This window comes from Cornus florida, unplaced genomic scaffold (assembly GCF_030987335.1).
Source record: "Cornus florida cultivar Cherokee Brave unplaced genomic scaffold, ASM3098733v1 CherokeeBrave_3.0.0_Hap2_Chr11, whole genome shotgun sequence".
NCBI classification, from domain to species: domain Eukaryota; kingdom Viridiplantae; phylum Streptophyta; class Magnoliopsida; order Cornales; family Cornaceae; genus Cornus; species Cornus florida.
The window spans coordinates 129,181,072-129,201,384 of NW_026775581.1; the positions used below are offsets into that span (position 1 = coordinate 129,181,072).

Below are 20,313 nucleotides of genomic sequence, written 5' to 3' on the forward strand. Positions count from 1 at the left end.
GTCCTCTCAAAGATAAGTGATTCTGCAAGGAGTATTCTCCATCCTATTATATTTGATATTTTGACTTTAGATAGGTTTCGCCCATTTTAGAATGTGTTATGAAATTTTTATTTATTTTTATTAATATTGGCTTTAAATTTGAGCCCATGTCATGTTTGAGATAATTAATATTGATTTAGAATAGTTTATAACATATAAATATATAGGATTTTTTAGCCCAAACCCATATCAGGGTATTATGTGTTTCGATATTGTAGCGGAAAAACTAAAACAAATTTATGAATTTCTCAAAACAAATTTTCATTACCAAATATGATTCCAATTTTTATTCAAAAGACTCCTATAACAAAATGGTTATTTTGACATTGACAAAAAAATATAATACCTAAAACATATCGCATGCCAAACGACCTTTAAAATTCTTTAAATTCCTTCCATTAAAATGCATCCACCAACCTTTAAATTTCTTCCTTTAAGATGCATTTTGCAAAGCCCGTTACTTAGAAGGTATTTGAAGACCAAAAAGCTCCCCAAACAGAGCCTGAAATTCAAATTTCAATGGTTCAATTCATGAATGTGGGTACAACAGTGATTCTTCCTGTGGACATGTAACTCTTTGGCGCAGTCTACAACTACTTCTCTCCTATCACCGTCGTTTGCAAATCAATCGAATCAATCGAAAAACGCAGACTCTCCGTTTTGACCAATAGTAATAAAAGGGCACTATATACTTTTTATACCTTTCACAAGGGGTTATATGGTTATTTAATTTAATTACATTTGAGCTGTCAGTCTTTTAAATTCAATTGGCCGGTCACTGGATTTGGGCAAATTGCAACCAAATACGTAAGTTTAGGGGGTTTTATGCCACTTTGGTAATATATATATATTTATTTATTATTATTTTTTTTAATGTTATAGTGGTTGGGTTGGGTTGGGTTGGGTACGGAACATGTAAGTCACACTTTTGGTAGGGAAGAAGAAAATTAAATAGAAAGGAGTGAGAAATGAACGAATGAACATATGAGTCACACTTTTGATAGGGAGGAAGAAAATGAAATAGAAAGGAGTGAGGAATGGATGAATAAGAAATCCATAAAGAAAAGATAGTGTCCGTTAGTGCCCTTCATTCTTTTTGTTTGGTTGGTTGTAAGAAAATGAAAGTAACACCTTACTTCATTTGTGAGATTGTTAAATTTTGATGTATCTAATAATTATGAATGGTAGTGTTGTAATTATAATTTCCATAATAATTTTACTTCACTTCCTTTTTCTCTTTTTCGTCCTATTTAGAGGAATAAAAATTTGTAGAACATAAAAATGTCCATCCTTCCTCAGAACGAGCTTCCTTGTGGAGCAGACTTGTCATTCAGCAGATGGATACCAAGGCCGCTTGAACGGACAAGTTATGGGAGAGTTGTCATCAAAAATTCCGCAGAACTCCTTAACCTATGATCTCATCTCCACAATCATCGCCGGAATGGACATCCCCTTCCCGTTAGAGAAGATCCGATGTGACCTCAAACCATCGGCGGAGCCTGTGTTGGAGAACATCCACGACCTAATCACTCATGTTTTGGATGAGTGTCGTTCCACGTTCACTAGATTTTCCGAATCTGATCGCAAGCTCTACACATTGTACGTGATCATTGAGAATAGAGTGATTTTACCCCGCCATGAAATTGACGCAATGAACCGGGAAAAGGACAAGCAAGAACGTGAGTTAAGACTTCTTCGAAAATTTTCTGATTCCATACACTCGCACCCGCCGCGTTACCCCTCCTTTAAATGGTTACACGGGGAAATAGAAGGCGTAGCGAACGTTTATGAACAAGATGATTTGGAATTGTCATTGTTGGAACTAGCAATGAAGGACTACTTCCAGGGACTAGAGACGCTGAAATTTGAAGGTGAAGGTGACGAACAATCTCTTTGTGCTATATGTAACGTTGAGATACTCATTGGGTCACGAGTCACAAGCATGCCATGCTCATGCTCATGCTCTCATATATATCATGTCAGCTGCATTGCAGAGCATCTGAAAAAGAGTCATATATGCCCCTCGTGTCGTTTCGAGTTGTCAAAGCAATTGTATGATGGAACATGTGATGATGAATAATCCCTTTACCTCTGTTAATTAATTAATTAATTATGGTACATTTAAGTATAGGGTAATGATTTTTTAATATATGAATGATCAAGTAGCAGAAGTTGTTGTGAACTAGATTTGGTCGTTAATGATGATAGCACACGAGTTTTTCTTCCCACTAGTATATGTTTTCTTCCATATCTATACAACTGTTTGCCACGTTTAGAAGTTTGTCCATTATAGTCATTGCGGTTTTGGTTAGCTCTCTAGTTGTAGCAACTTAATTATTTCAGTTTGTAATTTGAAAGAAAGATAAGCTGAAGAACATTGCTTGAAATTAGGGATTTAGGAGACTACCTCTTCATTACTAACAGCCTTGGCTATGTTTCGTCACCACCGGTGGTCGACTGGATCTCATTTTCTATCCCAACGAGTTTAGGTGAGGAAGCAAATTAAGTTGTTCTGTTGAAAATTAAAATACGCTGAGGATTAAAGCTAACAGATGAAAGGAAGTCAACCGGAAAACACTAAGAACCATTTTAGCTACAGACCAAAAGTGGAAAGGCAATGCATGTTAGCAAGAGAACTGCATATTATATGATCAATTTAGCAGCCATAAGCTGCAGCAGGACATGGATAATTGGGAGAGAGAGAGAGAGAGAGCAGAGAGATCATTATTGTGTCTTATATTCTATAACTTAAACATCAATATGCAGTACTCTGTTTACCTAATTTATTGGCATGGTTTCTATCTTAGAAGAAATGAATTATCTTATGATTGTTTAAACAAGTGGTGAATCTGGGGCACCTCACCCGTGACTCAATTCCGGTGGGATGTGAGTCCTACCATACAATTCTGATTTCCTGAAATACAGACTTGCTTTCAGTACTGTTGCTTTATCATATACTCACCGGCCTATACATTTTTTTATTTTTTATTTTTTGTTGTGGAGCCTCAATATCACATTTATTAACCAAATACTTAGATATATATAACATTATTATTAAATTTCCTACTGACTGTGAAAATGAAATAATTAGGTTAATTACCAATTATGTTACTATAATTTTATACAGATCTTGGAACCCTTGTTTCGATAAAATATTACAAATAAGTACAAACAAATGGGGAAATATACGAGTGAAACAGAAGAAGAACGTTAGATTTGTTGTATATGACATTCTTGGCCTACCATTCACTGATAGGATTAACCTCTAACCAAGGCCTACTCGAAGAAAGCCATTGCACCGGTAAGCTGGAATTTCGAGGAGAAGAAATATGGATTTAAACAATACACAATGGCATGGCCACACATGAATTGGCTCTCTACAAGTGCATGGCAGGAAAACTTCCGTGGCAATAAATTAGTAATTGAAAAACAAAACTTCGAATTGGATAAAGCAATTCAGCACGACCAGTAAATTGCTGCCTCTGCATGAGAGAAGTAAGTCTCCAGCCAAACTTCATCCAGCCTATATCTAGGTGCGCATCATCTCTGAAGTTCAGGCTCTTGTTTTTGGCAATGTATTCTTTCTTCAGGTTATTAAGGTTTGAATGGTGTTCTATCAAGTGTTTTCTTGTTTCATGAGTCTTGGATTATGTCTTGCAAGGTTTAGGATTTCTAAACCTTCCAAATGGCTTGAAATGTATTCTGTTTAAATGCTACAGTTATATGTGTGTATATATCTACTGTTCTTTCTTTAAGAGAGAGAGAGCGCACCAAAAATTGTCCTCAGGAAGATGATGAACGAATTTATAACGACCAAAAAGGAACAGGCAATTTTCAAAGTAAAAAAGAAATAAAAACATACAAACAGCGTGTGAGGAATGAAAATTTTCCTTTTAAAAGTAGAAGCATTAACCATAAAATAATCAACTGAATACAGTGAAGAGAACTGCTGAAGTGAACCTGAGACAAAAATGTCACCTGTGAATGAGCAGTCTTAGTTCTCTTTCAGAATACCATATGCATCCAAACCAACAAGTGTAGTGTGTCAAACTTCGGCCTGTGCCACATATCAAAATTATAAGTGAAGTATGTGATAACCAATAAGAATAAAATTGCAAAACAAAAATTGTGTGTGTATATGTGATGAACATCACTGACCCAACTGACAATACCTTTGGATGTCCAAATTTTCAGGATCTCATATACCGAACCCCCTTTCTAGGATTCAAGTTTAGGATACTAAAAGGAAGGAACACAAGAAGAAGATTGAGAACATACTACTAAATTTGGAAGTGAGAGCAATAGAGAGAAACAAACAGACACAACACGTGAAGAACATAAGAAGCGCAAAAGAAGAAACCTGAGAAACATTATCCGATGCCTAAGGGTAAATAATAGACATACATGCATATATATATATATGTATATGTATTATTCGTGACCATGCTGGATTTCCTATAAGAATTGCACTGTTTTTTGCCATCATTCTCTTTCAGCTACAGTGGCAGAAGCTATTATGTTAGAGAAGCTTTAAAATTGATTCTGATATGGGGATTCTCAGAGATGACTGTGGAAGGTGCTGCCAGTCTGTGATGAGGTTGGAGATTACAGAGGAAGCTCTGGTCCTAATTTTTATTTTTTGTGAAGAATTTAGATCTTTTTTCAAGCTGCTGAAGTTTCTATTTGGCACTAGGTGCCTCTCGTTCTTGCAAACAGAGCTGCTCGTGCTGTGAATAGAAGTACTCTCCTCTCAAAGATCAGTGGTTCTGCAACTGCAAGGAGTGTTCTCCTCCTATTACCTTTGATATTTTGAATTTAGATAGCGTGTTGTTTCAGTCTGTTTGGAATGTGTTATGATATTATTTTTCTGATATTGATCTTCAAATTTGGGACCATATCATGTTTGGGATGGCTGATGTTAGTTTGGAATAGTTCATAACATATCAGATTTTTTGGCCCAAACCGATATCACCAATTTGGTGATATTGTGTGTTTTGGTACTGTAGCGGAAGAACTAAAGCAAATTTACGAATTTCTTTATTCAAATTTTTGTTACCAAACATGGTTCCGATTTCTACCCAAAACACTACTACAATAAAACAGTTATTTTGGTATTGATAAAAAACATAACGCCCAAAACATATCACATGCCAAACAGGCCTTAGTGTTTTGTTTTTCTCTGTGTGTTTTTTTTTTAATTGAAATGCAACAGAATGAGTTATATATATATATAAGAAATTGATGCATGTATTTATCTTTATAGGAATTTCAACCTCACATTTCATTTTGAAAGCTAGAGGAAATATCATTAAGTTAGTGGTCAATGTAGTGAATTTAATGGAGGAAAATGGAGCCTGGTCACTAGTGCCATCAATTTAATTGAAGGTGGGTGGATTAGCATTGTAAAAGTCATTATCAAAATTGTGGTTTAGTGGTATTTTCTCTTCTTTCAAAGTAAAAGGTAGAGAGTTTGAGTCTCTCTAAGAACATTATGAGAATTTCTTTGCTATTGCCAAAGAAAAAAATAAAATAAAATAAAATAAAAAACTAACTTAAATTTTTATTTGTTTGACTTCTTACCATGTTGGCAAACTAGGGCTAAATAATGACCAATAAGTGGTTGGTAACTTTACAATTCAAAAAAACCAGAACTCTTTTTCACTACTGGCCATTGAAAACAAAGCTTGAATATCTGGCCTTCTCTTTTAAAAGTTAAGCATATTAGCATAAGGACTCAAACTGTCTAGCCATGGGCTTCTCAGATGGGTCCATCAAGTTCTCCATCATGGAGTCCAATAATCCTGGCTCATATGGTTGCTATGATAGAGAGATTTATTGTGATGTTTTCAATTTTCTCCGTTTTTCATTTTTTCAGAATTTTGTTGATGCGAGGGCATTTTTGTCTTTTCACATTGTGCGAACTGGATACTGCGAAGTGTGCCGGTTGTGTCCGAGAGTTGTTTGGAGCATTTCATTGAGTCCAGGATTCTTTGAAATGCAAGAGTGATCATTTTCGCATTTTTCCGTTTTTCGGGCCGGACAGTTTCGTGTGGGACCCGCTACTGGAATTGTTGCATATGAGGATTTTAATTGGGTCCATTTGCATCATAATCATTTTATTTAATGTGTTTTATGCTGGGAAGCACCGACACGGCATTTAGGGTCTGCGTACCGGTATCGGACATGTGTACAACACGGACATGCGTGTTTAGAGCTTGGACACGTGTTCGACACCTAAAAAACGTATCCTGTTTTTTTAATAAATAAATAAATACCGGATACGGAAAGACGCGGCAGCGATACGCCGGAGGACACGGGAAAGACATGGCAGCGATACGCCGGACGACACGGGAACTCAAACAATCCTAACCCTACTCTTCTCCTTCCCCTCCCACCTTTTCTCTATAAATCGGTTAACGCCTTCGGCTCTGTCGCTATATCCGGTGGCGCTGACGACACCATAAAGACTTAAGATTTCTCAACCTCCGGCAACCTCACACCACTCATCCGCTGTCATCACCCTTCTCCTTCTTCACCCCATCCTTCCCTCGCAACTTGTTCTCCGCCTCCAAAGACGGCGTTGTCTAGAGTGGGTAGTGATTCGTGCTTTGCATTGTTGATTTGGTTTGGTGAGAGGAAAAAGGAGGACTAGAGATAAGATGATAAGAAGGTCAGAGAGAGAGACACGTAGATGAGGAGGAGAGAGAAGCTATATCTCATCTTTTTCTTAGCACTTGTTTGGTTAGAAGGTTTAACTAGTTCTATTTGGATATAAAGTTATTATCTCTATTTGTTTGTAATTTAATAAATTTGAGACTATAAATTCTTATATTTTTTTTTAAAAAAAGAAAATAAAATTTATAGTGAGCTTAAATTATATGAATTATGAATTAAAAAATTTGGAAAAAAATTAATTTTTTATAAATAATAAAATTATATTATTATTTTATTACCGTATCCCTGCAGTGTCCGTATCTTGTTTTTTTTGAGATTTGACGTATCGCCATGTCCGTGTCGTATCATACCTGTGTCCCGTGTCGGTGTCCGTGCTTCATAGGTTTTATGTGATTGTAAAATAGATGTGTATATATATTTTTATGTGGTGTAAAATAAGAATAAAAGAATAAGGAAAAATAAAAAGAAAATGAGTGGGACCCACCAATATCAAACTTAAGGCTAAGAGACCATGTTTGGTCTCACCATTCTCTCATCTCTCCCGCTGGTCTCTTTGTTACTCTCAGCTTTCTTTTTTTTCTTTTTTCACTTCAAGGCTTCAATTCTTGATTCCTCTCTCAATTCTTAGTATTTTTAAGTGCCATTTGCGGCAAATTAAAGCTCACGGCGAGGCTTACAAGTTGATTGGACCAATTCCTAGTTTAGTGCACTTGGGAATTTCGAGATCTAGGGCATTTGATTTGGAGGTTTTTGGCTTAATTTGAGGTAGGGGTTTCTAATGCCCAATTTCTTGTTCCTTTGTGAGTTTTCTTCCAATAATTGTTATCTAGCATGTTTAATTTGAGTTATTTGCCTTTTTAATGATATATATGTTGTGTATGGGTAACATGATTATGTGTATTACTTGACTTGTATGTAGAACATGCTTAAATGTTAAATTTTCATGCTTATGATAATTATTAACTTGTTAGAAATTGTTATGAGGAAGCATTTTATTTGTGTAATATTAATTTCTCCAATCTCATAATATTGAAAGGGGATGTGATATGCATACAAAACATTGGGCATGAAAAAGGGTAAAATGATTTGAAAATAAAAAGGGGATTTTGATGGAGAAGTTTTGATCAAATGATTTTGAGAAAACCCGGTCGCCGCGGAGTCACCAAAGGGCCGGTGTGTTAATGTAACCTAGAGAGAACTAAGGAAAAATACCTTAGCGTGGTTGAGCTTGCTGGGCCCCAAATGACACCGCGGGGGTACCAAGGGTCAGGGACAGTAGCCAATCCTTCTCTCGTGTCGTTGCGGAGTCACCAAAGGACGAGTTATATTAACAGTTTGAAAAGCAATGGATTTGAATTTTTAAAATGGGGAGCGACATACATGACATTGCATATCATGGCATGACATTGTTTATTTGAAATTGGAATTTATGTTGTATTCTTTTCCGACATAACATGACCCCTATCCTCTATACCTATTCATTATTTGGATTCACGGGGCCATAAGAGGTGTGTCTTAGGCACCACCTATTGAGCTTTATGCTCACCCTATCATTTGATATTTTTTTCAGGACTCGAGAAAGAAGTTGTGGACACTGAACCATCACAAACTTAAGGAGGACTAAGAATTTATTTTTTTTGCTATCTTTTGTATATTCGCTACACTTTTGTAAAGTCTCAAAACCATAGTGACGTGTATGCATTTTGCAAGCCATGGTCATGTATTGTAAACTATAACTCTTGTTGGTATTTTGAAGGGAAGCGAGACTATGTAAATATTTTGTGTTGAATGGGATGATGATGATGAGTCATGTTGTGGAGGTTGTTGATATAATTGTTTTGGGAATGTATTATTATTATTATTATTATTATTTTTGTATTGTGTGTTGGGACAGCTTAGATAAGTCTTGAAGGGCCAGGAAGGGACATTGCATTTTTTTCATTTGAGCAGGTTGTAGGCCCCTTTTTAGCAGAGGTCATGCCAATTTTTTTTTTTTTATAATTAGTTTTCAGTTTAGGGTCGTTACATTTATTGAATCCCATTCAAGTTCAGGCCTAAACCCCCCAGTTGAAAAATAATTTTTTCCTAATGTTTTTCAAGATTTTGCAGTGAAACACATTACCTCAATTTCAATTCTTGCAGATAGTTTATGCTTGGATTTGGTTTAGTTTCACAGCTCACAATTCTTATTATACTACCAAGCTTAACCTTAGTACAATTTATTGGAGGTAAATATTGCTCACTTCTTACCGGAACAACAGCAGAAGATACTATCAGGTCATCCCCAATGAGAAACCAAAGCAACCAATGCCATTTAACCCCATCTATTAAGGTACATCAGAGATCTGAAATATGGAGCTGACACATCAACTGCGCAAAAAATGGCAGCCCTGTAATGGAAGATAAAGAATATCATAGAAAGATTAAATTTGTTATGCCTCCGACTAGGCATCCATAAACATATTTCTTCAATGAACTAATCTTTATCCAGAGTTTCAACTCTCTTTGTTATATGCAGATTGAATATAAGGCAAAACAGTAATTCTCAACGGATACGGAGTTCAGGATTTTATGGATATACAAAGGCCAACATAAATAGTAAGAAACTCCAAGTTCTGCTACAGTTGAAGAATTATTGAGAGATCATAGAGCTCTATCAAGATGTCAGCGGCCAAAATGAAAGAACTGACTGCCTAAACATATAAGAAGATAGAATACACCCATCATGAAACAGTAGATGCAGGTTGTGACGATAATCAGATCAGATTAGAGGTAAATATCAGGTTCGGAAATACCAATTACATGTGAATACCATAAACATGCCAAGGAATGAGCTGCCACATATAACTCATCAATGAAATCAGTTGGTGTATCTGGAATCTCTACAGGACTCCCCGTGATTAAGTTAGGGTTTCAGAACTATGTGATTGGTTAAATTCACTAATGGGTTTCTCATTATTTGGGACAAGATTTAAATGGTTCATGTGTAACCAATTAATGGTTTGCTCTAACACAACAGTCTCAACATAGAACACTAATTAATCAAAAAGAGAACCACCACGCAAGCCATTTAAGCAAAATAAAAAGAAATAGGGAAAGGAACAAGAATTTGTTTCTGTAGATAAAATTAATATCAAGTCAGAAATAAAAGAAAATATGTATCAATTTTATTTCAGCAATAAATATATAAAATGCAAGGTGTCAGGAGATAAATAGGCATAACAAGTTTCTTTTGCTTCACAAACCACTCATCGGATAACCAAGTAAATGGAGCTCAACTACAATAACAAAGTAAATACAGTGGCATTCCCTTGCAAATAACCCACAACTGATTACTAGTGAGAAATGTTAAGACCGAAGAGAAAAAGTTAAATATTATACTAATGTCTCCTAATGGTTAACAAAAATACATGAACCATTCTTGTCATGTATTTTCGTAAGATGGTGTCTAAGAGAAAAATATCTAAAATTATATATTAATCTTCATCTGTGAGTTTTAGAAGTATTGAGGAGGGACTATATCTTCTTTAAAATAATAATAATTTATCTTTTTAAAAGTGGAATCAAAGTACTCTTCTTCTTTTTTTCGAAAATTGAATTTTTGAAAATTTGAAACTATTGTAAAGAAATTGATTCGCTGATAATGCCCTTTCTTTTTTACCTGTTTCCTCTTCTCTATCTTTTCTTTCTCAATCAGTTTTCCATCATTTTGGATTGTACAATATATATAATATATACATACACATTTTGGATTAAGTAAGTACTCACACATACATTTCACAAATTACCCACTATGGACTCAAATCCCTCACCTCCCCTTTGAGGATGAAGATTTTATACCATTGGACTAATGGTCGATTGGTAGTATCCTTGATCCTTCAGTTTGTGAAAATCATTAAAAAGCTGATTACTGCACGTGTTCCATTTAAGCCATTAGGAATGGATTTTCCTTTTTCCTTTTTATTTAAATCTTGAAGGATATCTTGCATTGATTGAAATGAGTTCAATTTCAGCTTATTATTGACATTGCTATTTTTTATTCTGTGTCATAAACTCAAGTCTTCTAGGCTTTACATCTTTTGCTCTCTTGTTTACTCCAAGGGGGTTGAGGAAGTGCCTCTTTTGGTGTCTACATGTTCAGACTAGATTTAATACTGGCACAAGAAGTGCAACAGTAATATTGCGGGATGTAAATTGGATGGAAAGCTCATTAATCAGAAACTGATTGCTCATTTTCATAAGAAAAATGATTTTGGGGTCGAGGGATTAGTCGAAGAGGCTAGCTGAGCACTTCTGACCCTTTTATGGCCTCTTCGACCCAAAGCATCACTCTTTTCGCAATTATCATTGAGTAATCTCAAAGGATCATCACTCTTTTCATAATTATTATGGTGGACATATATATATATATATATATATATATTTTTTATAAGTTATTATGGTGGACATATTAAGCCATCTATTTGTTAAGAAAGAAAGGCCTACAGAACTACAGAACTATGCAGCATGCTGATGTTCTGGACCTCTAAATTCATTCTTCCTATATGCACTTTCAAAGAACTCAACTGCATTCTTAGGAAGTTTCTGTAAAGAGATCAGAAACTCAAGAAAGGTGGTGCAAAGGTAGCTTGGACTACCGTATGCTCACCAAAATCAGCCGGTGGCCTTGGTTTTCCTCGTATTCAAACTTTGAACAAAATTACTATTATGAAACAACTATGGCAAGTTCTATCAACAGAAACTCATCATTATGGGCACAATGGGTCAGAATTACCTGTTAAGAGGTAGATGCATACGGCTTCTGAAGATTCCACAACAGTGCTCTTGGAATTGGTAAAAGCTTCTCCAACTCAGGCCGACCATCAAAACCCTTGTCAAAATAGAAAATGGTAAAGGTATGAACTCCAATTTCTGGTTTGACAACTGGTGCTCCATAGGCCCTTTGCACACCTTATTTACAACAGAGAAAATTCAGAACTCTCCCTTTGAGCTCAATACAAAGGTTAGTGCTTTCATTAATGGCTCCTCATGGAAACTGCCTCCTTCTCTCTTAACCATGATCCCACAGCTTTAACAGCCCAAATGCTCTGCCAATGTTGGCTCTTGATAGGCATTATAAGGTCAAAAGGCTTCTTCCCTAACCCACAGGCAATTTCTCCCTCTCTCACACTGCCAAATTCCTCTTCCCCTTCCATGGACTCACTTCACTTGGTTCTCCCCTTGTATTACTATTACCCAAGCATAACTTCATTCTTTGGCTTGCAATCCACCACAAGCTCCCAACCACGTTCCCAATTTGTGTTCTACCTATCCTGAATCTCACAACCACTTTTTCATTCAATGCCCATTTATATCTCCCATTTGGAAATTTTTACAAGCACGTTGCGTGCATTCCACACACGTCCATCCTCTACGGATGAATTGACTTGTCAACTATGGAAGGAGAAAGCTAACCCTAGAACCTCTAGTTAACATTATGCCTTTGCCGCACTGGTATACAGTATTTGGATGGATTGCAACAGAAGATACTTCAAAGGTCACTCACTTTGTGCTCAGTCGAACAATTGCTTCTTAGCTTGGCCTTATACAGTATTTGACCTTAGCTGCATCTTTCCATTCCCAAAAAGAGAGAGCAGGAGAAAAAAAAAACGTTCCAATAAGAGAAGAGTATTTCATATTCATAAATACTATTGCCTATGGTTATAATCCAATCTAATTAATCAATTTTTTTTTTTTCTTTCTATTATACTATTTCTAGTATAAAGTGCAATACTTAAGTATATAGAGTTGCACTTACAAATTGCATATATATATATATACACTTTGACGCTGTAAGTATATTAATTATGAATATTATTACTTATCTTCTTAATCATAAATACTAATAAATATAAAGTTCAAAATGGCAGAATGAAAGCAATTACAATAGTATTTCAGAGGGGTGCACCAAAAATCGGTTGAACCGATAAACCAATCTGGATTGATATGTTTGGTTTAGGTTTTTTACGATTTTATTTGGTTACAGTTTTAACAATATGGAACCGTTTATAAACGGTTCAAATCAGATTTGAGATATTACAAGACCAAATCGAACCGAACCGTTTTATAAATTGTATATATATTTAAATATTTTATTATATAAATATTATAATAATAAGATTAGCCTCTTAACCATTCAATTATATATCATAATATATAATAAAAAAATTATATTATAATAGAAAATAATATTATATATAATATATTTTTAATTTTACATGTATATTAGATTGAATTATAAAAATGATTAAAACCATAGAACTGAACTGAATCGAACCTTTTTCTCATGGTATATTCTAGTCCGATTCTATTAATTTTACGATTCGGTTCACCGATAGAAACGATCTAGTTACAAGTGATGGGAGAGAAAAAAAAGTGTTAAAAATGTATTTTGTCTTATAAATTTATATTTTTAACAATGGAGGACCAGTGCAAGGACATGCACGCCATTAAAAATTCTCTTATTTGACAGTCACTTGCACGCCATTAAAACTCTTCTTATTTGATTACTACATAATTTTTTATTATCTTTTAGAGTGTTAGTACAAAACTATTTTTATGACAAAATCTAGAGAATTAATGCAAGTTGAATTGGGTGTTGTAATAATATGGATGTTCAGGATCTATGAAATCGAAATGAGTTTGAAAATAATAGCTAAGACTAAGAAAATAGAAGTTGAAATAAGTTGATGATAAATAATAGAGATAGGTTAGATGTGATGAATAATGGTAAGAGTCGGGGTATTTATACGAGAAAAATGATTTTTAAATTTTTAATTAAATTTTTTTAAAAACAAAGTTAAATAAAATAATTTTTGTAACCTTTTTTTAAAAAAATTATAGTACTATTTGTGTCATCCAAACAGTGCCTTAGCGGATAAATGCACTGTTAATGGCAAAAATTTAAAATTTAAAGCAAAATAAGTTTTTAAAAATAAATTTTTAATGGAAAAGAACAAACAAAAAAAAGATTTTTTAATTTATTTTTGGCCCAAATCAAAAAAAAAAAAATTTGGACAAATAGTTTCTAAACAATATATTTTTTATTTTTTAAAAAAAGAGCTCAAAATAACCTATTTTTTGGTTTTTTTTTTTTTTCCAAAAAAATCATGGCTGCGAAACAGTTCCATAAGGCACCTTTGCAGCCAGGACTTAAAAAAATAATATAAAATAAAATAAAAAAACCCGCCACGGGCTCTCACTTTTCTGCGAGCCAACACACTAGCCGTTGTGGGTTTACTTCATTTTCGCTATCCAACCGGCTAGCCATTGCGGATGCTCTAAGGTTTGCCCACTAAAAGCCTTTTTTTGAAAAAAGAAATTAGTCAGTCAAGAAAATGAACCAAGAACCCAAAGGAGGCTATGATACCATGAGAAAAGTTTTTGAATAGGGAATTCTATTAATTTCCTTCATCCTGTACAAATTGTATACATTTACTGGAATCAGAGAGTAAAATGGGAAGGAATCATTCCAATTTGTTCAAGAAATAATTTTGAAAAAATTAGATCAATCTTGGGGTCAACCACGCCTAAAATCCTAGAATTTTTTTTGTGTGATCTGTTTTTCCACAAAAACAAATGTGTCTTCTAGACAAGCACTAACTCATGGCTAGACTTCCCTAGTTTAGGCTTCAAATTGGAAACATAAATTAAGTACAACAGAGTTCTGATATGGAAGCTTACTTTGGCGAGCTATGTTTATCATGTGCGAATGTCTAGAAACAATAGAATTTTTCGAAATAAATCACTTCCTCCAATCGCAGACGCCTGAAGAATGTGTGATTAATGCTGTTCGGTTGAGACTTTTCTCGACAGAAAAATGAAAATGTCTGTATGCAGAAACCATTGCCAATGAATGAAACCTTCCATCCTCCTTTTTTCAAGTGTTGACCTTAAACCCCTTCTTCTTCACCTTAAACCAAATCACCAATTTCATGCTTTAGAACTGGTTGATGCTTCCACCCAAATCTATGTTTAGCGTTAGTTATTTGATGCTGGACTGACTTTACTGTGGTGTCGGCTTTGCTAATTTTTGTTGTGTTTTGTTTGGGTTGGGCCCAGATTTGGTCAACTCTGGGTCTCATTTTGTGGGTCTTTTTGGGTAAAATTTTAATTTAATTCAATTTGTTTGTTTTCCTTTGTTGCCCATTTTGCTTGCACTATTGTTTTGGGCTTGGGGCCACAATAAGCACGATCAATTTTTTAAAACAAAAAATGAAGCAAAACAACAAGTCAAAAAATAAAATTGCATTTCTTAATTTCATTTTATTCTTGCACTCATGTATGATGCATGTACAATTTCATCCCAAGTTTTACCCCAAGTATTTATGTACAGTTCTTTATTTTTGTCTATAACATCCTTACTTGTGCGGAAATATATATATTGAGTGTATCAAGCATGTTGATGTATGGCTAGAGAAGTCCCGTCTTTAGTTCTAGATTTGTGTAAAATATATTTGATTAGTATAGAATTTTTTATTATCTTTCAGAATGTTAGTATAGAACTATTTTTATGACAAAATGTAGAGAATTAATATGAGCTATTCATGTGTAACAATGTTCATCGTCCATTAAGGGGAGGTAAGAGGTTATAAATAAGACTCAGAAATAGTGATTTAATCAAGGTGGGAAAGTAAAATAGAGAATATTCATGGGTTTTTTATTTTTTATTTTTCTTATCAAAGTGTTTTGTTATAGGAAGGTTACTTCGAGTGTTGGAGGAAAATATACCTTTTAATCCTTCCTTTGTTGATTTTACCGATATGGTTGAATAGAGAGACAAAACAAAAAATAAAATATTTTAATTATGAATGAACTGAATTATTTATTAATATTTTTGTATAATGATGTCATAATTTAAAAGAAATTGAAATGGAACTAAAAAATTATTATTATTCTCGCTAGGTTAATATTCTTATGGTTAATGGTGTGAAATTTATTAAAGGGATATAGAGCCTTGTTGATCCAAATCTAGGTAAAATGGAGCCTCGTTGATCCAAATCTATGGGAAATGGCTTGTGAGTTGTGACCAAATAATTTTGTACGCTAATGAGTGTTAGAGTTGTACTACACAATCAACTGGATTTGATACCAGTTGTTGTGACAGAAACACAAAATAAACAATACTGTCCAAGGAATAAACAAGTAATCACGGAGAATAAAAAAAAATCACACACAAGAACACAATATATATATGGTTCATCCAAATCTTAGGGCTACGTCCATGGAGCACACCGAACAAATTTATTATAAAAAAGATAAAGAATTACAAGGAGAATTCTCTTTCAATCTCTCTCAATTGCTCTCTCTTGTATTGGCACAAATTTTTCTCTAACTTTCTCACCCTATTTATAGAGTCCCCAACTTGTCATACAAGAATTTGCCTTTTGTAGAATCCAAAACCAATAAGGAAGTTAAATCAGATTGGGAAACTGAATTTTCCTTAAACCAATAAGGAAGTCAAATCAGATTAGGAAACTGAATTTTCCCTAATAGATTAGGAGACTGAATTTTCTCTAAAATTCAATACTCTTGAAGTTTCCGTATAATTAAATTTTTTATAAAATCTTCTACCTAATCAGACTCCACAAAACCACAACAATCTCCTACTTGGAGTCTGGAGCACTTGTAAACCCATTCCATCTTCTTCTCATGCATGTCCTATGCATGTCGGTGCGCTTCTATCTATCTTCAAGCTAGAAGACCGACTAAAGTTGCGCACAACTTCAGTTTCTCCATGGTCACTGTCTGGGTCAACATGTCAACCGGATTCTTGGTGCCAAGTATTTTCTCAAGTGTCAACACCCCATCTTCTAACAAAGATCTGATAAAGTGATACCAAAGTCCTATATGCTTAGTCCTTGAATGAAATGCTGAATTATTTGCCAGATGTATCGCACTCTGACTATCACTGTGCAAAACATTCTTCTCATGTTTGAATCCCAACTCTATCAACAAACCTTATAACCAAATCATCTCTTTTCTAGCCTTTGTCATCGCCAAATACTCTGCCTCTGTAGTAAATAATGCTACAATCCTCTGTTTTTGCGAAACCTAATTAACTGCAGTTGTACCCACCATGAACACATACCCGGTAATACTTCTTATGTGGTCCACCTGACCAGCAAAGTCTGAATCTACATAACCATGTAGCTTCACTTCACCCCTTCTGAAGCATAAACATCTATCTGTGGTACCCCGTAGATATCTCAATATCCATTTTACTGCTTCCCAGTGTAGCTTGCCCGGATCCTTCATGAACCTGCTTACTACTCCCACTGCATATGCAATGTTTGGTCTTGTGCACACCATGGCATACATTAGACTTCCAATGGCTGAGGCATATGGAATTTTAGCCATGAAGTTTTTCTCATCTTCTGTCTTGGGACACTGATCTTGAGATAAGCGGAAGTGATTAGCTAAGGGAGTACTCACCGCCTTAGCATTATTCATGTTGAACCTCTTCAGAACCCCTTCAACGTACTCAGCCTGAGATAACTGCAAAGTACCTTTTTGTTTGTCTCTGTTAATCCTTATCCCAAGAATCTGCTTCGCTGCACCAAGATCCTTCATCTCGAATTCACTAGACAACTACTTCTTCAATTTGCTGATTTCTTTAAAATCAGAATCTGCCACTAACATGTCATCAACATAAAGTAGAAGGATAATGAAACTTGACTTAAACCTCTTGAAGTAGTAGCAATGGTCAGCGTTGCACTTGTTGTAACCATGTCGCTTCATAAAACCATTAAACTTCTTGTACCACTGCTTCTGGGCTTGCTTCAAACCATATAAGTTTTTCTTCAACTTGCACACTAGTTTCTCTTTCCCTTTGATTGAGAAACCCTCCGATTGTTGCATGTAAATCTCCTCCTTAAGGTCACCATGGAGGAAAATAGTTTTGACATCTAACTGCTCGAGGTGCAACCCTTCTGCTGCAACAATGCTAAGAACTGAGCGAATGGTACTTAGTTTCATAACGGGGAAAAAATGTCTGTGTAGTCAATGCCTTGCTTTTGCTGAAAGCCTTTGACCATCATTCTCGCCTTGTATCTCTTGAAACCATCATGTTCCTCTTTCACCCTGTATACCCATTTATTGTGAAGAGCTTTCTTCCCCATGGGCAACTTGGATAGTTCCCATGTTTTGTTAGAGATGAGGGACTTCATCTCATCTCCCATTGTAAGCTCCCATTTGCTAGCATCTTCAACTTGGCATGCTTCATCATAGTATTCAGGCTTACTATCATCTGTGAGCAACATATAATCCAAATATTTCCTATTCGGTACATGAGGTCGCGTAGAGCTTTTAGGTGCAGGCATAGGAGTTGGAATCTGCGGTGAACTATGCTCTGTGAGTTCTGGCCAAGAACCCTCATCTGTCTATTCCGCATCAATGCTCTCTGGATCATCATCCAACTCAACAAACTCAGGCTTACTCTGTACAGGACTAGTTAACTATGCTGTATCTATATCCTTGTACATCACCTTGTCGTTGAAAATCACATCTCTACTTCTGATGATTTTCTTGTTCTGATTATCCCAGAGTCGATAACCAAACTCATCTCCACCATACCCAACAAAGATGCATTTTAGTGACTTGGTGTCGAGCTTTCCCTTAGCATGGTCACTAATATGCGCATATGCACTACAACAAAAAACTTTCAACCATGAAAGATTTACCTCTTTGCCACTCTATACCTCTTCTGATATTCGATGCTCCAAAGGCACCGATGGTCCACGATTTATTAGGTAGGATACTGTATTGACCGCTTCTACCCAAAACTATTTGGGTAAACCCGAATGTATGCGCATGCTTTTGGCTCTTTCTGTCAATGTTCGGTTCATCCGTTCTGCCACCCCATTCTGCTTTGGGGTTCCTTGCACAGTCATCTCTAATCTGATCCCATTATCAAAACAGAACTTTTTAAACCCAGTGTCTTCATACTCACCACCATTGTCTGATCTCAACCTCTTGATCTTTAAACCTGTCTCATTCTCCACCATAGCCTTCCACTTCTTGAACATATGAAATACCTCAGATTTGTGCTTCAAAAAATAAACCCATACCTTCTTTGTGTGATCATCTATGAAAGTCATGAAGTTGGATTTTCTGCAAATGGATGAAACAGTGGTTGGCCCCCAAACGTCTGTGTGAACTAGCTCAAGTTTCTCCTTTCTGAGATCTCTACCACTCTTCTTGAAACTGACCCTCTTCTGCTTGCCCATCACGCAACTCTCATAGAAGTCAATATCAGTTGCCCGTATGCCTGGTAGTTTCCCTTTTGAGTGCATAATCTTGAGTCCCCTTTCACTCATGTGACCTAGTCTCTGGTGCCAATGGTTGTGATCTTCTCTATTTTCTGCAACTGCTATAGACCCACAAGCACTGGTAGTGTTGTAGAGAGTGCCAGATTTCTTACCACGTGCAATGGTCATAGCGCATCTGGAAACTTTCCACGAGTCTCCATTGAAGGTTGTAACAAAACCTTCATCTGAAATTGTCCCACCGAAATCAGATTCTTCTTCAAGTCAGGGATGTGTCTCACATCCTTTAACTTCAAAGCTGACCCATTCAACTTGATTTGCACTTCACCTTTACCAACGACGTTGCAAGGCTGATCATCACCAAGATACACCTTACCAAGGTTACTTGGTTCATAGCTATTAAATAGCTCTTTGTTTGAGTTGCTATGAAACGATGCGCCAGAATCTAAAACCTATGACTCCGCCTTGCTCTCCAAAGAGCATATCAATGCATCATCTGATTCTTCTGAGACAAAGTTTGCTTCAGTTTTTCTTTCGGTTCCCTTCTTTGGAAGTCTGCAATAAACACGGTAATGTCCCTTTTTTCCATAATTCCAACACTTAACGTCATTGAGATCTGTGGAATTCCTGAAATTTTGAGACTGTGTCCTTCCATTCCTTGACTTGGATCTGCCTCTGTTTCTATTACTGTTACCCTTCTTCTTGTTTGAACCATTGCCTCTGCTTTCAACATTCAACGCCGAACCACTGGTGGAAACCTCTGTTGTTTGCTTTCTAATTTCTTCAGTCAGAATCATGCTCATAACTTCATTAAACTTCAACTTGGTCTTCCCTGCAGAGCTACTGATCACTGTAACTGTGCCACTCCAACTCTCGGGTAACTGCCTTAGAATTAGTAGTGCTCGAACCTCGTCTTTAAAGTCGATATCAACAGACTCTAATTGCCCAACTATCTCGTTGAACGCATTTAGATGTTCGTTGAACTTACCACATTGGACCATCTTCATGTTGAACAACTTCTTAATCAAGTGCACCTTGTTCACTGCAGAAGGCTGTTCATACATACTAGAAAGGGCTGCCATGAGAGACTTCGTCGTCTTCTCGTTCTTGATATTGAAGGCAACTGACTTTGACAACGTCAATCTGACGATGCCAAGAGCCTTCCTATCAAGTAATTCCCATTTTGCATCATTTGTATCCTCTGGCTTCTCTCCCAAAGGTTGATACAGATTTTTCTGAAACAAGAGGTCTTCAATTTGCATCTTCTATAAACTGTAATTTGTGCCATCGAACT

The 20,313-nt window shown here is 35.7% G+C and overlaps 1 long non-coding RNA gene across 1 annotated transcript; it reads right to left on the bottom strand.

Annotated features, from left to right (window-relative positions):
* Positions 1-2,661: 2,661 nt before the first annotated feature.
* On the bottom strand, positions 2,662-12,460 carry LOC132285922 (uncharacterized). The gene is made up of 3 exons (XR_009472640.1): positions 11,489-12,460; positions 8,965-9,104; positions 2,662-4,096 (listed from the first exon to the last, which is right to left on the bottom strand). It is a non-coding gene; the product is annotated as an uncharacterized LOC132285922 (long non-coding RNA).
* Positions 12,461-20,313: the final 7,853 nt, after the last annotated feature.